The following is a 16,719-nucleotide window of genomic DNA, read 5'->3' on the forward strand; positions in this document are numbered from 1 at the left end:
AGTTGAAAGGTCATGCATCTCTTTGGTGGAAGCATTTGCAAGTTGATAGACAAAGAAGAGGTAAAGAAAAGATTAAGACATGGGATCAGATGATTGGTAAGTTGAAATCGAAGCTTGTCCTAATGAATTATCAAGTGTATTTGTTCTGGAAGTTGCAAAATCTAAGACAAAAGTAATCTAGTGTGAAGGAGTACTCTGAAGCATTTTACAAGTTGAACATCAGATCCGGACATGTTGATGATGAAGTTGAACGAATTGCAAGATACTTTAATGGATTGCATATGTCTATACAAGATGAACTCAGTATGATCAAATTGGAGAGTGTTGAAGAGGCTTACCAGTATGCACTAAAAGCTGAAGAGAAATTGAACAAAAGACATGAGAAAAGACAGAGAGGTAGAGGTGGAAGGTTTGCTAGAGAAATATTTCAAGGAGGAAGAGGATATATCAGAGGAAGAGGAACTACTATGTGTACCGATTCAAGAGCAATAAACAAAATCACAATGAAATACTAGTTTCCTTTTCCTAGGATGGATAATGGACTATTTCAGTGGAGAAAAATACTTTACAAATATAGGTTTGAAGAGTGGATATCATTAGATCAGGATAAGAGAAGGTGATGAGTGGAAGACATCATTTAAGACAAACAAAGGACTATATGAATGGTTGGTGATGCCTTTTGGATTGACTAATGCACTGAGTACTTTCATGAGGCTGATGAATGAGGTATTGAAGAAATTCTTGGGTAAGTTTGTTATCATGTATTTAGATGGCATTCTGATATTTAGTAAAACAAAAGAGGATCATTTGTTACAGTTAAGACAAGTTTTGTTGAGGTTGAGAGAAGAAAAGTTGCTAATCAATATCAAGAAGTGTACTTTCATGAAGGATGAGTTAGTCTAATTAGGATTTTTGATATATGAGGATGGTTTGAAGAGGACACTGAGAAAGTGAAAGCCATTGTTGAGTGGCCTACACCAGAAAGCATTGGAGATGTAAGATCATTTCATGGATTGGCTAGTTTTTACCAAAAGTTTATAAAAAAATTCAGTTCATTTTGTAATCCTATGACTGAGACCGTGAGAGGAGATCGAAAGGAATTCAAGTGGACCACAGGAGAAAACAAAAGTTTTGAATTGTTGAAGCAGAAAGTGATTGAGCAAACTATGTTAGCTTTACTAGATTTTAATAAGGTATTTCAAGTGGATTGTGATGCAAGTAGAATAGCAATAGGAGCAGTCTTGAGTCAAGAAGAGAGAGAAGTAGCCTATTTTAGTGAGAAATTGAATGATGCCCAGAGGAGATATTTAGTGTATGATCAGGAATTTTATGCCATAGTTCAAGCCTTGAAGAAATGGAGACACTACTTGTTGCCTAAGGAGTTTGTGTTGTATACAGATCATCAAGCTTTGCAGAAATTTGAATAGTTAGAGTAAGTTGAATCAGAGACATATGAGATGGGAAGAATTCTTGAAGAGTTACACCTCTGTGTTGAAGCATAGAAGTCAGAAATCTAACAAAGTTACTGATGCATTGAGTATAAGAAGGAATTTTCTGATAGAGATGAGAGTGACAATATTAGGTTTTGAAGATTTGAAGATCTTGTATGATGAAGACCCAGATTTTGTAGAACTCTAGAAAGCATGTAGAGGAACGGTTATGGTTGGATTACTTCACTTAAGATGGGATGTTATTTAGGGGATTTAAATTGTGCATACCTAAGAGTACCATGAGAGAGAACCTAATAAAAGAGAAACATAGTGGAGGTTTAGCTGGACATTTTGGGATTGACAAAACAATTGCATTGGTTACTGAGTAGTACTTTTGGCCCCAGATTCATATGGATGTTAAGATATATGTAGAGTTGTAGAGTTTGTCAAGTTGCAAAAGGTAGTAGTCAAAATATGGGATTGTATAAACCTTTGACAGTATCGGTAAGACCTTCAGAGGATATAAGCATGGATTTTGTACTTGGATTGCCTAAGACACCGAGAGGGAATGATTCTATATTTGTGGTAGTGGATAGATTTCCAAAGATGGCTCATTTCATACCTTGTAAGAAGACATCAAATGCATTACATGTAGAAAACCTATTTTTCAAGGAAGTGGTAAGGTTGCATGGATTACCTAAGAGCATAGTTTCAGATAGAGACACTAAGTTTGTTGGCTATTTTTGGAGAACACTTTGGAAGAAGATAAAGATAGTTTTGAAGTACAGTTCTACTTTTCATCCACAAACTGATGGATAGACAGAAGTTGTTAATTGGAGTTTGGGAAATTTGTTGAGATGTTTAGTGGGAGATAAAACTGGAAGTTGGGATTTGAACCTTGCACAAGCAAAGTTTTCCTACAAAAAATCAGTGAATAGAAGTACCGAAAAAACACCTTTTGAGATTGTTACCAAAGTGCATCCTAGAGGAATATCATAATTGAGAGACATTAGAAGTGAAGACCGAAAGAGTTTAGGAGTAGAAGATGTTGTAGATCACATGGTAGCATGGCATATTCAGGTTAAACATCATTTGGAAGACATGAACGACAAATATAAAGAGAAGGAAGAGGAGAAGAGGAGACATAAGGAAATTGAAGTTGGCAATAAAGTGATGGTATATCTGAGAAAAGAGATTCTCGGTTGGATCTTATAATAAGTTGCAGATGAAGAAGTTTGGACCCTGTAGGATTTTGAGGAAGTTCAGTTCTGAAAATGCATATGAAGTGGAGCTACCAGATATTCTAAGTATTTCACCTATATTCAACATTGCAGATCTTCATGAGTACCATAAACTAGAATTTAGTGAGGACAGTGTTGTAGACCTTGAGAAACAATTTTCCCAAAAGGAACTGGATCAGATTGAAGAGACTTTGGATAGTAGGATTGGGTGTAGTACCCGGAACAGTCACTAGAAAGAATATCTTGTGAAGTGGAAGGGTAGACCACTTGAAGATTAATCTTGGATTTCTCAGGATGAGCTAGACCACCTTGGTTTCCCTCTGACCCTAGCAAAGTGAGAGGCTCACTTTTTCATTAGCCCCAAATGTCTGATGCAGGAATATCCTAGGTTCACATCAATTTTGCATCAACCAAAAACATTTTCCTTTCTGTTTTGTTTTTTGTTTGTAGTTTCAATTTTCCTTTCTAAGTGTCCCAGTTTTGCCTCACCGGATCCTATGGAGTTGGATTCTACTTGAAGACTTGATCATCTTTCTTTCTTGCAGACCACATCGCATTTGGATCACTTTCTGACAAGATATCACTACCGGTTTCCATGACAATTTCTTGTTACTGGTTGTTCCTTTGTTACCAGTTGCCTAAAACCTACTCTGATGATCTATCAGAACCCATTCTAAAGCTTTCGGAGCCTTGGGAATTTATTCTAATGTTCCTTGCCATGTGGCCAACCTTTTCCCACAATCTAGGTTTCATCCTTTGGATTTTTCAGAGGAATCTCTTGGTGGAGGCCGACCTTTTTTATTTTGCACGTTAGGTCTTGTTCTTCGGGTTTTGATCCCTTTTGGGCCGACTAAAACCTTTTGATCGATATATATATATTTGTAATCATGCTTTAGAATGTAATCAATTAGAATCAATTAGAATCAATCAGACTATCAGATAGATAGACTGTGCCTAGAAGATAGATCTTTCGATTCAAGGTCCTGGTTGTGACCTATTCTACTAGGCCTGTGTGTTAGTATGTTGTAAGCTAGTTGTTACCGGTTGGATGTAATTAAATTTCATACAATAAAAATATCTATTTTGCATTTCCTCCATCATACCTTTGTGTTTCTGTTGTGATTACTTTTGCCGACCAGTCTGGATTGATATCTTTGAGTCCCTCCTCACCGATGGCTGCTTTAGGATGCTTAACAACTAAAACCAAATGTCACTTGTATGCACACATTATGATGAGTGGAACTAGAAAAATACAGCTAGACTATTTGTTCTCTCCTCTAAAACATGGATCACCTAGGAAAACACATCTAGAATGTGAATCCATGTCCTCTCTCATTCTTTCTTCTCATGGATTACCTACAAAAACACATCAAGAAGGTGTATTCATTCTTTCTCTCTTCTCTTCTCATGATCTCATAGCTTTTCTATTTTTTAGTTCATAGATGATGCATGCGCTTTCTATTTTCATGTGATCACTTTTGTCCTTGAGATGACATTTTAAAGAGTGATATTAGTGGTTGAGACATTTTGATATCGAGGTCTCTTCGACTAGTTGATTTGAAGTCTTGTTTTTTAGTTTTCATCTTTTGCATGTTGTGTTTCTTTTTTGTCTTTGTTTTCTTCTATTTTCCCTTTTGTTTTTGTTTTTCTTTCTCTAACCCTACATGGGATTGAGTGAGTTAAGATCCTAAGATTAGGGAGCTTGGTTCCTCCAAATTAATGATGTCTTATACTATCAATGATTGTGCTCCTAATTGCTCCTCTCTTTAATCTACTCATCTACTTTCCCATTAGTATTTGCATAGGATCATACTCCCATTAAAGTGGGGGATAAATGTAGCATCCTAAATTATCTCTAAGCTAATTTACACCTCATGTTTGTCCCCCTACTTTAGCATGTCCTATCCTCATCACCTATCTAGCTCTTTTTTGTGCCCATTCTCTAGTTTTGATGCCATTTACACCCACTAATGAACTTCTTGGATGGGTATTCTTCCTCATATGGCTTAATTTTGGTCCCTTTCGGAGAAGGATCATGGCACCCAGTGCCATGGTCCCTCTTAGTTGGGCCTGATTTTTAAATGGGGCAAGGGTCCTATCTCTTTGATGGAAATTATACTTTGTGGCTCAACATGACCATTGGAGGTTAACCTAATCAATAAATGACCTAGATACCCTTATAGAAAGACATTTGATAAACCTAATTTCATCTATCAAATATCCATCTCCAAGAAATCTAGCAATCCTGCATCCATAAAGAATTCATCATCATGCATTTTCAGAGATCTTGAAGGTTGCATATTCTTCATTGAACCATTGTGGAGAAAACTTACATCATTCATATGCAAGTATGTGTGTGTGATTAGGGTTTTGTCATGTTCATTCCATTTCATACAACATATGTGATTACATTCAAAGAAGGAAAGCATCATTATCAACGACTACAGATCTAATGTATATCCTTTCATTATTTATTTTAGTATTCGCATTATTTTATTCAAGGTTAATTCCTAAACTAGGGTTTGACTTACAAAAACCCCTATTCCCAACAATTTCTCTTCTCTTTATGTTTGCAGAAAACAATTATAGAGCTGTAATTTTTTAGGATTGACATTATTCACAGAGACGAATACGTTCCCTTTTGGACAATGAAAAGTTCAAAGGACTAGGGGGGCCATAATCACAATCCTGACAATTCAGGTTGACCTTTTTGGAACATATCCAAATCTTCATTTATTGCTCAAATCTAAGTTTGTAGCTTCATGTGATGAATTTAGCTCACTATTTATGCTTGATCTCTTTAATATCTACACATTTATCCTAAGTTCAACACAATTCAATTCAAGGGAAAGTAGAGCCCCATCTAAAGGGCCTGGAATCAGATCAAAATCTATGTATATTGGGCTTAGATCTATCAAATTCCTATATTTTCCTAATGTAATGGTACCTAAGGAAAATTAGTGGTTTTATTATGTTTAATGGTAGAAACCCTAATTTTTCACTATTACAAGGCAATATACAATAATTACTTATAGAATCTAAAGATCACTTCTTTAAGACAAGATGCAATTATACTAATACAATGATATCAACAAGATTGAAATTTAGAAAAAACATCTATTAGAATGCTGATAGCACTACGCATCAAAAACTATCTTCATCACTATTTTTATATATCTGAACCATTTTAACACTCTACATTGACTTCACACAACTTACTCTACTACTTCATACATCCAAACAATGAATCTAACCTTTATATATTATATGCAACCTCAATAAAATCCTTTAGGTCAGGCTAATAAGACATAATGTGCTCATGCACAACCATCAACCCCAAAACACTCTCCAAAGAAAATATGAAAGTAAAATAAAATGTGTGAGGGGTCACACTACGTCGACACACCTTCTAGATACTCCTAGTATATCTCTTATGCATCCACATGCTACTACACATACCTAAAACACATAAGTTGGCCTCAAAAGATAAAATGGCTAACTCCTGCTAATGCAACAAACTCAAACTTTAGTCTTAACCAGCATCAAAATTTATAGATGACCAAAGAAGAAACATAATACATCAAGAAATCTTAATCAACCATCCACAATAGTTTACCAACTATAAGTTGAGGAATGCATTGCATTCCTCCACACCACCACATTGTAACTATATCAACTGGACCTCAAACTTAATTATGTCCAACCATAGATCTCCCATACTTCTAAAAAATTAGATATAACAAGAATCTACATCCAGAAACACTATCTTGGAACTAAATAACTATTTTATGCATATCTACCACATAGTGGACCAAGCTGTATGACAAACTATTCACCATAATAGTTAGACATGACTAAAACATCATACCAATATACAAAATACCAATAGAGCTTTGGAAATATCATAATACACCATAAAATGTTGCCACAAACATCCATACACATACTCCATACATCCATATGTGTTATACACCCACTTACAAGAATGACTTATTTGAGAACCATCTCCAAATCTAAAGAACTGCTAAGTATGTCGTCGAGACCAGAAAGTTTGATATCAGTGACACCTAGAACTCATATTACACTAATCCAAATTCAGGGACTTTCTTTTTCTTGGGTGCCATAGATGTGTGTTTTGTGTTTTTGTAAACACAATACATCTACACTCCTAGAGATTTTTTCTATGGATCCACTATGAGTCTTAGATCTTTGGAAGGTACGAAAGCTCAGTTTTGAATTTCTTGGATGGATAATGAGGCTTTCAATATAGTTTTATCTTCTCTGCCTCTTAATCTGCTTCACAAAATTGTCATCCACAATGTCATGCCATGGTGGAAATATTGGCAATGGTATCAAGATACTACTTTTTGTAATTATAGGCTATAGTTAGGTTACCATTAGCTTTCCCTGCATATTCCTATGTTTGATGCACTTAATCATTGGTGGAATCTACAATCAACTCTCTTTATTTGGCATTGGTAGGCTTTGTAAAATTTGGGCTGCCATTATTGAGCCCAAATTTGCCCATTTTGCTTGGTGTATTCTCTTCTAAGGCTTGCCTCTAGGATCTTGCCTATAGCATATGAGTGTCAAGGATCCTCATTGTCCTTTTTGTGGTCAGCTAGAATCTTTTAAGCATATTTTCTAGTTTCATCACCATACTCAATCTTTTTTGGAATTAGATTCATGATTTCTTTCGTCCCTTTTGGCTAGAGCCTTTCTAATAGCATATGGCTCCCTTGGGAGATTGACCTTGTTCCACTTTCAAGTATACCCAAATTTGGCATGCTTTCATAGTGAAAATTTTGTTTAGTTTATAGAAAGATACAAATTTTGTGTTATTGGCTCATATCTCTATTTCCACTAAAGTTTTATTTTTTCCTAAAGCATGTATTTGTTATAATGTGTTTCTTCAGATCTAGGTTCAAGCCAATAAGGTGGTACTAGAGGTCTCCCACCTCTACAAATTACTTGCACACCGGGGTAATGCCCCACGTACTATTTCTAAAGTTTCTCGTAACGCCACTGCCTCTCGTGATCACTCTCTACCTCATGGCCAACAGAGGGGCAATAAATCTTCTACGAGGTGCTCTTAGACCCTCTTGCCTCATTATCTTTGTTGCTACTTTGGTGGCTCTTCTTGACGCCACTCTATATCTCCCTCGTATGGAGGGTTTTCCTTTGGGTGGGGCTCTGAAGAGCTAGGGCAAGACAATACTGGTGGGTGCAGATGGTAGACTTATGTTGGTGATCGATGGCTTAATTCTTCCAAGGGTTTTTGCTATCCAACCTTGGTGATTTCACTTATTTGTGACTTCAGAGATAAAGAGGAAGGAGAAGCTACTATTGATGAGAGGTGGTCACTTATTAACGTCACTCCAGACCCTACTCATGTATGAGACCAATCGGATGACCGTGAGCCTCCTCCACCACCATTTGGGATTTCTCTTACCACTTAAGTGGTTGTTTTTTTATATTTTATTGTTATTTTTTTATCTAGTTTTTGGGTTGTGCCATTAGACTTAAGATTTAGCTTTTCGGGTGCTTCTCGTTTGACTTCGAGAGGTGACCTTGTGTCCCTCTTATCATTGTTACTAGATATCTACTATGATTTTTTTTTTGTCGATAAAGGCAGAGCCAGAATAATATATTGATATTAAAGAGAATTTACACCATGAAACCATAGATTTCTAAAATGGCCTAGTAGGGCCTAAAAACTATGAAAATAAAGATTTGTCCATGAGTATGCATAGGAAAAGAAAACCACATCCAAAGACCTAAAATTATCTGGACTCAAAGTGGGGTTTGAGTGCTAATTATGCTTCATTTATCCTTTCATAAAATCTCTTAAAGCTTTTCAAAATTTATAAGTCTAATGCTATGTTAAAAGTTTCTATGAAAATTTCAAATTAACAAAGAAATAAAAAAGAGCCAACTATGAGCTCTATAGCGGCCTCAAAAAAGAACAGATCAAATGGAAACCTATCTGTTTAATTCTCTCCTCAGGGCATGGGCGGAGGCATTGGGACACGACATCTTCCAAGACCCCTATGTGGAGGATGACCCCTTCCTCGACCAGAAGCACAACCAGTACCTCGCCTACTGTTCTCCACTTGGGGACCCTCTGCTTCTACTTTGGGAGGTAGAACACCATTGAGTCTGCCAAAGTATAGGAATTCTTCTTCCCTGCCTGTGTTCTCTAGATTGTTCCCCAGAAACCTCCATTTTAGAAACCTACTCAGGCCATGCCAACAAAGGTTATGTACTTTTGTATGTCCTTTCCCATCAGGTCGAGAAGAAAAGGATAGAATTTAATCAGCTCTCCCAGGACATTCAAGAGGATTCTCTCACTTAGACGTGGAGTGCCAGAGTCATGTCGTTCTTTGTTTGGGACTTCTTGCAATTCAAGCAAGATGTCTCCTAGGAAGAGTCATCTGGTGACGTTCCAGAATTCCTGTTTATCAAGCTTGAGGTCCATCAGGGAGGCGACAAATCGGGATAAAATGCTCGTGTTTTCTTAGGGGTATTCTTCTCTGCTGACATGCCCACTACCAAGAATGAGCTTAATGGCTAGGATGACCGTTGGCTCAGGAAATAGGAGGAGCCTCTTCAATCTCAGGTCTATGATTTGTCTAAAAGAGACTTGGCAGGTTGAGGCAAAGAGAGAGATGGGGGTATCCGCTCCAAAGAAAGAGATTGGTCTAGGTTAGACACTCATTATAAACCCAAACAACTCCTCCCCAAACATCGCTTAGAAACGTGTAGTAGCTTTAGCTTCTATGAAGATGGTTGCAGAGAGAATCCAGTTGATAGTCCTGCAAAGGAAGACAAGTAAAAGCTAATGAGCGTTGTCTTCAACATGCATTTAATGCAAAATGCCTTGCAATAAATTTGCCTACAAAGGTGGCAAGGGATATCTATCTAACATCATGCCAAATCTTGAGGCTACAAAATTGAGCTCTATCCAACGGATAGGATAGTGCATGCCTCGTACTTGGAGTGACGACAGACCACAGGCTATCTTTTCAAGATGAGAGTGGGAGAATTCGCTATTAGAAAGGCCAAAAATAAATGACATCATAGTTGACATGACAATTTCACTATTATAAGCTAGTGGAAAAGTTTGAATTTGAAAAGATAGCCGTTTTGACCAAGCTGGAGGAAAAGTTTTAAGTCTGATGTATGAAAACAAGAATTTACTACTGAGCAATATTGATATACTCTCTACATCTTTAGCCAAGATTACTACTGTCCGTCTCCCACCAATGTAAAAAAAGGCCTTTTGTTGCAGTTTTTGAGAGAGAGTCTACCTCTGTGTTAGCCTCTCTGTAGACATGTTTAGCCTCATATTGCTCTAATTTGATCAAATTCTTAAATATGCTGTCCAAAATTGCCTATAGCCGCCAGCTTGGGGTTCTTCTCGATCTAATTGCATCGATTTCTATCTTTGAGTCTCCCTCTACTACGAGGTTTCTTATCCCATGATTGTGGAAATCAAGTAAGCCTAGGAGCAAAGCTTTGAATTCTTCTATATTGTTGGTATCTGGTGGCAGTGTCATGTCCATCTTTCTAATTACTGTTCCTATATGATCTCTAACCACATATCCTATACCTGAAGCACCTAGGTTTCCTTTGGAGGCTCCATCAAAGTTTATCTTCAACCAACCTTGCTTCGGGGGAGACCATATAGCATCCTTTCTTGCACTAGGTTTTCTCCCAAAGGAAGGAGGAATCTTGATCCCTTGCCAATTATTTCTTATTCTATCATCCCAAGAAGAAAACAATTTGCTAGAATCTGTTGAGAAAGCTAGTTTGCAATTTACTGCCTCAACAATTGATGTTTCAATTTAGGATAAAACTAATTCAAATCTTCTTACCTTGTCATAAAAATGTTTTTGATTCCTTTCTTTCTAGATTTCACAAACAAGGCAAGAAGGAGAGATTTCCTGAATTTGACTTAAAGTGCTTCCCTTAGAAGGAAGTGGCCAGCATTGAAAAAGAGAGACTATATCATTAGGGAGGGTTGTTATCCACCCCATTTTTGCGCAATGCCATTGTCAACATTTTGAGGCAAATGGGCAGTTTAAAAGGAGATGGTCTACTGTTTTTGCTTGAGCTTTGCACAATGCATCTTGGGGGCCCTTCATAGCCCATTTTAGTGAATCTTTCTACTGTGAGGATCCTCTTTCTGAAGGCCAACCATGCAAAGACTCTTGCTTTTGGGATAATCTTGCTCCTCCAAAAGAGTTTTAGTAGAATATCTTGCTCCTCTTGATCTATAGCCATCTTTAGTATTATATTGTCCTATTTTAGAAGAAGCCCATATAAGATAATCTTTCCCTCTTTTGGGATTAATATCTCTTGCTCTAATGAGGTCTGATAGCTGGTTGATTTCAATAGTAGGAATAGGCAATCCCTCCAAAACCTTCCAGCTCCATGCTTATATGCTAGAAGCCCTGTCCAAAACCAAATAATCACTAACTCGAGATCCCCAATGTTGTTGAAGCCAGTGCTTAGCTGTTGGAATATTGAGAGAGCTGTCAATGCTTGGATATCCTCCCCATGATTCTTTAATCAATAAATACAGACGCATATTGAGATATGTACTATTGAGATATTGAGATATGTACTATAATTTTCAATCAATAAATACAGACGCATATATTCATAAAAAGAAGAAACCAAATTGATAAGCTATGAAAAATGATGCATATGATAGTTAACCTTTAAAAAGAGACAAATAACACGATCCTTTTATCTAGTATTTTGGGAGTAGAGGTGTTGGTACAGATCATTTGAGGAACTTCAAGAGGGCTTATGGTGTTAACGTCCTGGTTGCTATAGAAAAAATGGTTTAAACCTAGTTTTCATACGTATCGGGTATCAAATTAGGTGTTTGTTTTAACAGCAATAGCCTTGTGAACTCCCTCATCAATGGGATGAACATGTCTAATCGCCTCAGCTGGAAACTTCGAAACTTGGTAGAGGAGATTCATTTCTCTAAGAGGCCATTTCAGCTTTAATTCTTTTCGTCATTCCTACAGGGAAATAAACCCTTCTGCTAATGCCGAGAACCCTATTTCTGCCAATCCCCTCCAGTGGGACGGGCACAACGATTTGCTGTCCGATGACTGGCATTCACGTCGTCAATTATCTATGATTTTCTTTGTATTTTGCTGTTGTTTACAACCATAGTTTTTCATCTGGAATGGGGTTTGTTTATTTGAATTAACTTTGTGTTTTCTTGGTCTATTGTCAGATTTTGAATATTTTGATTCTTCGAAACTGTGGGTGCACCGGTTCCTTTGATGCATGTTGCGGAGAGATCTTTGTTGCCCATGAATCATTGTTATGGTCTGTTATATAAGCCATGTCTAGTGAACATCAATTGTTATACTGCTGCTGACTTGTATACTTATTGTGGTAGCTTGGATTATGATAAGATACAGGTGATTGTTTGCTACAATCAAGTGAATTTTTGCGTACAAAAATCCCTTACAAGTTTGTGCCTAGCTTGTGTAATCTCGATTGCTCTGGAACAGGTTAGCCTGCTCTTTGGAAATTTTAATAAATATTTGCCGTTCATACAGTTTATTGGGAGTTCCCTGTTTCAATTGTTTCATTTACTGGAGCCTTGCCATTCGTAGTCAGGTCTTTTGGTGACTACCTTCTCTTTTTCACTCGTCCGTTTCTGTCTTCCATTAGCTGGATATAGTCACATTCGTAGAGTCTAGACAGGACAATAATCTCGATATTAAAATCATTAAAAAAATTACTCCTAAGTGTGAGAGTAGTAGTAGAGGGAAGTGGAGGAGGATCTTAGTCAATAAGATTCAAAATGTCTATAGGAAAGTCAGAATCAGTTTTTTTTTCCTTCATTTGCACAACTAAGCTCCTTTTAACACTTCCAATAGAATTTGTTTGAATCAATCAAACTACTAACACGTCCTTCTAGGTACCTAGAAGTTCTTCTCGTAGATGATTGAGAAGTGGATCATTGAAGAGTAGGCCATGACCAACCTTACTGAGCGCAATCTCTTCAAACAATAGGGGGAGAAGCTTGAGAGCGATTCTCCTGATTGGCTCAAGTATAGAGGCTATGTTCATGATGATACCCACGAGGAAGGGAGCAACTTCAAGAGGAAAAGAGGAGCAACAACAAAAGGAGCATTATTCTAGTGATAGAAATAACATCTATAAATGAGCCATCTTAAGTGCAATTTTATTGGCTTGAACTTAAATTTATAGCAAAATATTTAAATAAATCATAGTTTTAACATAGAGTGAAACATGATGATCCAAAAAAAATTGAAAAACAGGAAAACTTTTATCTTTCCGTATGCTAATAGAATCTTCACCTTGGAAACCTGCCAAATCTAAGTGAACCAATAGTGTATGCGAGACAAATTCTTTAAAAGAACCATAGGCAATGAAAAGGCTTCTAAAATGAATGACTTAAAAAATCAAGTATCTATATCCAAATATTCTAAAATCTCAGATAAAACTAAAAAGGGTGTTTGAGAGACACCTATTGTCCACAAAATAGATACCATGGGTTCAAAACTCCTGAACGAGATACTTTGGAGCTAATAGGGAGGCCTTTAAAAAGCACAAGATAAAGTGGGTGAATTTATTTACAAAAATACTAATTAGATGGTATGAAATTTGCCTTGCCAAGGCTTATAATTTTTCAAAGTGGTGTTTAGACACAACCTCCATTCTTCCACAAAGGTTTATAGGAATTGATACTGTGTTAGTATTATATTTGATAGTTTAGGATAGAGGAGTGTTAGAATTTATTGCTCCCGACTCTGTCATTCAACCTTCTATCAATAAACAACCCATAGAAAAATCTTTTGGGATCTTCATCCCCTCTTTCCCCTGATGCAGTGCAGTAATAGTTAACTTGGTAGGCAAGCTTGAATATGAAAATTGAGAGGGAATGTTGGAGATAAACAACAGAGAAAATGGAAAGATGTTGTGTGCAGCACAGAGTTTGTTGAGTGGAAATAGAGGAATATCGTAGCTCTAGATATGTGCAGAAAACAGTCACACCCAGCTATAGTAATACTGTATGTAATACAAATACAAATTTTTTTATTTTTTTTTGATAAAAGTGGATAGAACCACTGAACAATATTAAATTTTAACAGTTTTTTACAGTGTCTGGTTCAAAAAGCACTGAAGGGAAAGAACCAGTAAGAAAACCCTTTAGTATTGTTTAAGTAACACAGGCCTATTCTACCGAATACCAAATGTCCATTGGCATAGTACATCAAAAAACCCATCCCAATTACATAAGCCGCATTAGATATAAAAGAAGCCGCCAACAAAAGCATATAGAAGGAAGATTAAAGTATGATCACCGAAGGATGCATATCCATTGCTGCCAAAAAACATCAGTCTGAACCACCCCTGTCTATGAAACATAATTCTCCAAACCATTGGTTAGAATGATACCACATAGCAGAAATGAAACCATAATCAAAGACACTGTCAAAATAAACATTGTGACCAAGTATAGCAGAACCCACACCAAAGAAAAGCCACACCAAATAAGGAGGTTGATGAAGAATACAAACTATGCCCTTCTTTACTTCAAATATTCCAAAACCGAGGAAGGGATCTCATCTACACTTACCTCCCGCATATTAGCTTCACTGTCAATGGCTAAGTTAGCCAAGAAATCTGCAATCTTATTCACTTCCCTATAACAGTGGGAAATAAAAAAGGAATCAAAAAAATCTAATTTTTGCAAAATATGATCAAGAATATATTGTAATTGCCAACAAATCGACTTCTTTTTCATGACACTTTGAATAATAACCATAAAATCACCCTCAATTATCAAGTCCTTAATTCCCAAAGATATAGCCATATCCAAACCAAAGGACAAAGCAAAGAATTCTGCACAATTGTTAGACTTGAAACCAATCGCATGACAATGAGCTTGAACAAATCTTACCTTATGATCATAAATTACCATACCTGCCCCTGCCAGGCCAGGGTTCTCATGAGAAGCACCATCAAAATTCAATTTAAAGTGCCCTTGCGGAGGAGGGTTCCAACAAGAAAAATTTCGTTTACTTATAGCATTAGTCTTATTTAAAATAGATCCATGAGAAGGTAAGACTGATAACATTCTCCAAACTCGAGTTACCCTACCATCCCAATGAGAAAAAGAGGTAAGGGTTTCCAAATTCTTATAGATAAAAGACAAAACAACTTTAGAGATGGAAGATTCAATCCTCAATAAAACCTCAGCCAAGGAAGAACTTGTTTGTTTAAAAATCCTATTATTACGCTCTAACCAAATATTCCAAATCACAATAGATGGAGAAATAATCCAAAGATATGCATAGAAAGATGAGGCAAATAGGAGAGGCCAGGATCTAAAGTGGGAAAGGAGATCCTTACCAATAACAAATGATAGATTAATCTTTTCAAACAACCATTGCCAGCAAGCATAGGCAAAATCACAGTGAAGAAACAAGTGTGGAGAGGATTCTAAATTTTTATTACAAAAGACACAAGAAAATACTGTAGTAATACCCAACCTGTCCAACCTCATTCCTGTAAGGACCCTGTCCTGTACTGCTAACCAAGCAAAAGCACCAGCCTTTGGGAGGCAAGCCATATGCCAAAATAGCTTGTATGGCCAAGTAGATAAATCTTTAGCAACCAAGAGAGAATTATAGCCATCCTTAACTGTGTACTTACTAGAGATATTCCTTGTCCAGATAAGCTCATCGTCGGCATCAGAAAGAATTATTACTCTCTCCCCCAACAACTTTTCATATTCCAATTTCACATTTTGATCAATATCTAAATACTCAATTGATTTCCATTTTGCCACCTTAAGATTCCCACTATACTCAATTTCAAAATAATTAGCCACAAATACACCCCAAAGGGAAGAAAGAGTGGAAATTAAAGGAGACCAATCCCTCGAGTTCACCAAAGGGGGATGTCCATTCCAAACATCCTCCCAAAACCTAACCTTTCTACCATTATGAACAATCCATGAGAGATGAGGCAAAATCACTGATCTACATTTACATAGAAAATTCCAAATAGCTGAACAAGACGGTAAATTAGAAACTTGGAAAACATACTTTCTTGGTCTATTATTTAAATATTTAGCAAACATAATTTGTGCCCAAAAGGAGAATGGTCTCTCATACAATTTCCAAACCAACTTAGCACCTAAGGCTAAATTCTGACTTTCCAAACTCCTAATGCCAGTGCCCCTAAGGTTTTTAGGCAAACAAACTGTATCCCATGCTACCAGAGGGAGGTTCTTCTTACGTTCTTTATTATTACTCCAAAGGAAGGACCTAAGAGTATCTTGCAAACTAAAAAGAACCACTTTCGAAGACTGCAAAACAGACATGAGATAAATAGGAACAACATTTAGGATAGACTTAATAAGAACAATCTTACCAGCCAAAGATAACCATCTATGATTCCAGGATAGGATCCTTCTAGAGATAGCTGAAATGATCTTATCCCAAAACTCAACTCTATCCTTCTTAATGAAGAAAGGTATACCAAGATAAGAACAAGGAATATTTCTTGATGCAAATCCCCAAAAAATCTTCAATCTATCTTGAACCAATTGTGAAGCATGAAGGAAAAAAATCTTTGACTTATCAACATTGACTCTCTGACCAGAAAAGGATGCATAATTCTGTATTATCCTCTTTATCACTCTTGCCTCACCTAAAGAGGCTTGACCAAATAACAAGATATCATCTGCAAACAAGCAATGCGAAATGCTTTGTGGAACATTATGAATCCTAATTCCCTTCCAAAGCCCTCCCAGCTTAGCGGCCCTAATAGCCCAACTGAACATTTCAACTAGAAGAATGAAGAAGAAAGGAGACAGGGGATCACCCTACCTCAAACCCCTAGAAGAGGAGAAAAAACCACAAGGGGAGCCATTAATTAGAACCAAGAACCTTGCAGAAGAAATACAAGAACAAATCCATTTGACCCATGCCTTGGAAAAGCCCAATTTAAGTAGAACAACACACAATGCCCCCCAT

This window comes from Cryptomeria japonica, chromosome 5 (genome assembly GCF_030272615.1).
Source record: "Cryptomeria japonica chromosome 5, Sugi_1.0, whole genome shotgun sequence".
In the NCBI taxonomy this organism is placed as follows: Eukaryota; Viridiplantae; Streptophyta; class Pinopsida; order Cupressales; family Cupressaceae; genus Cryptomeria; species Cryptomeria japonica.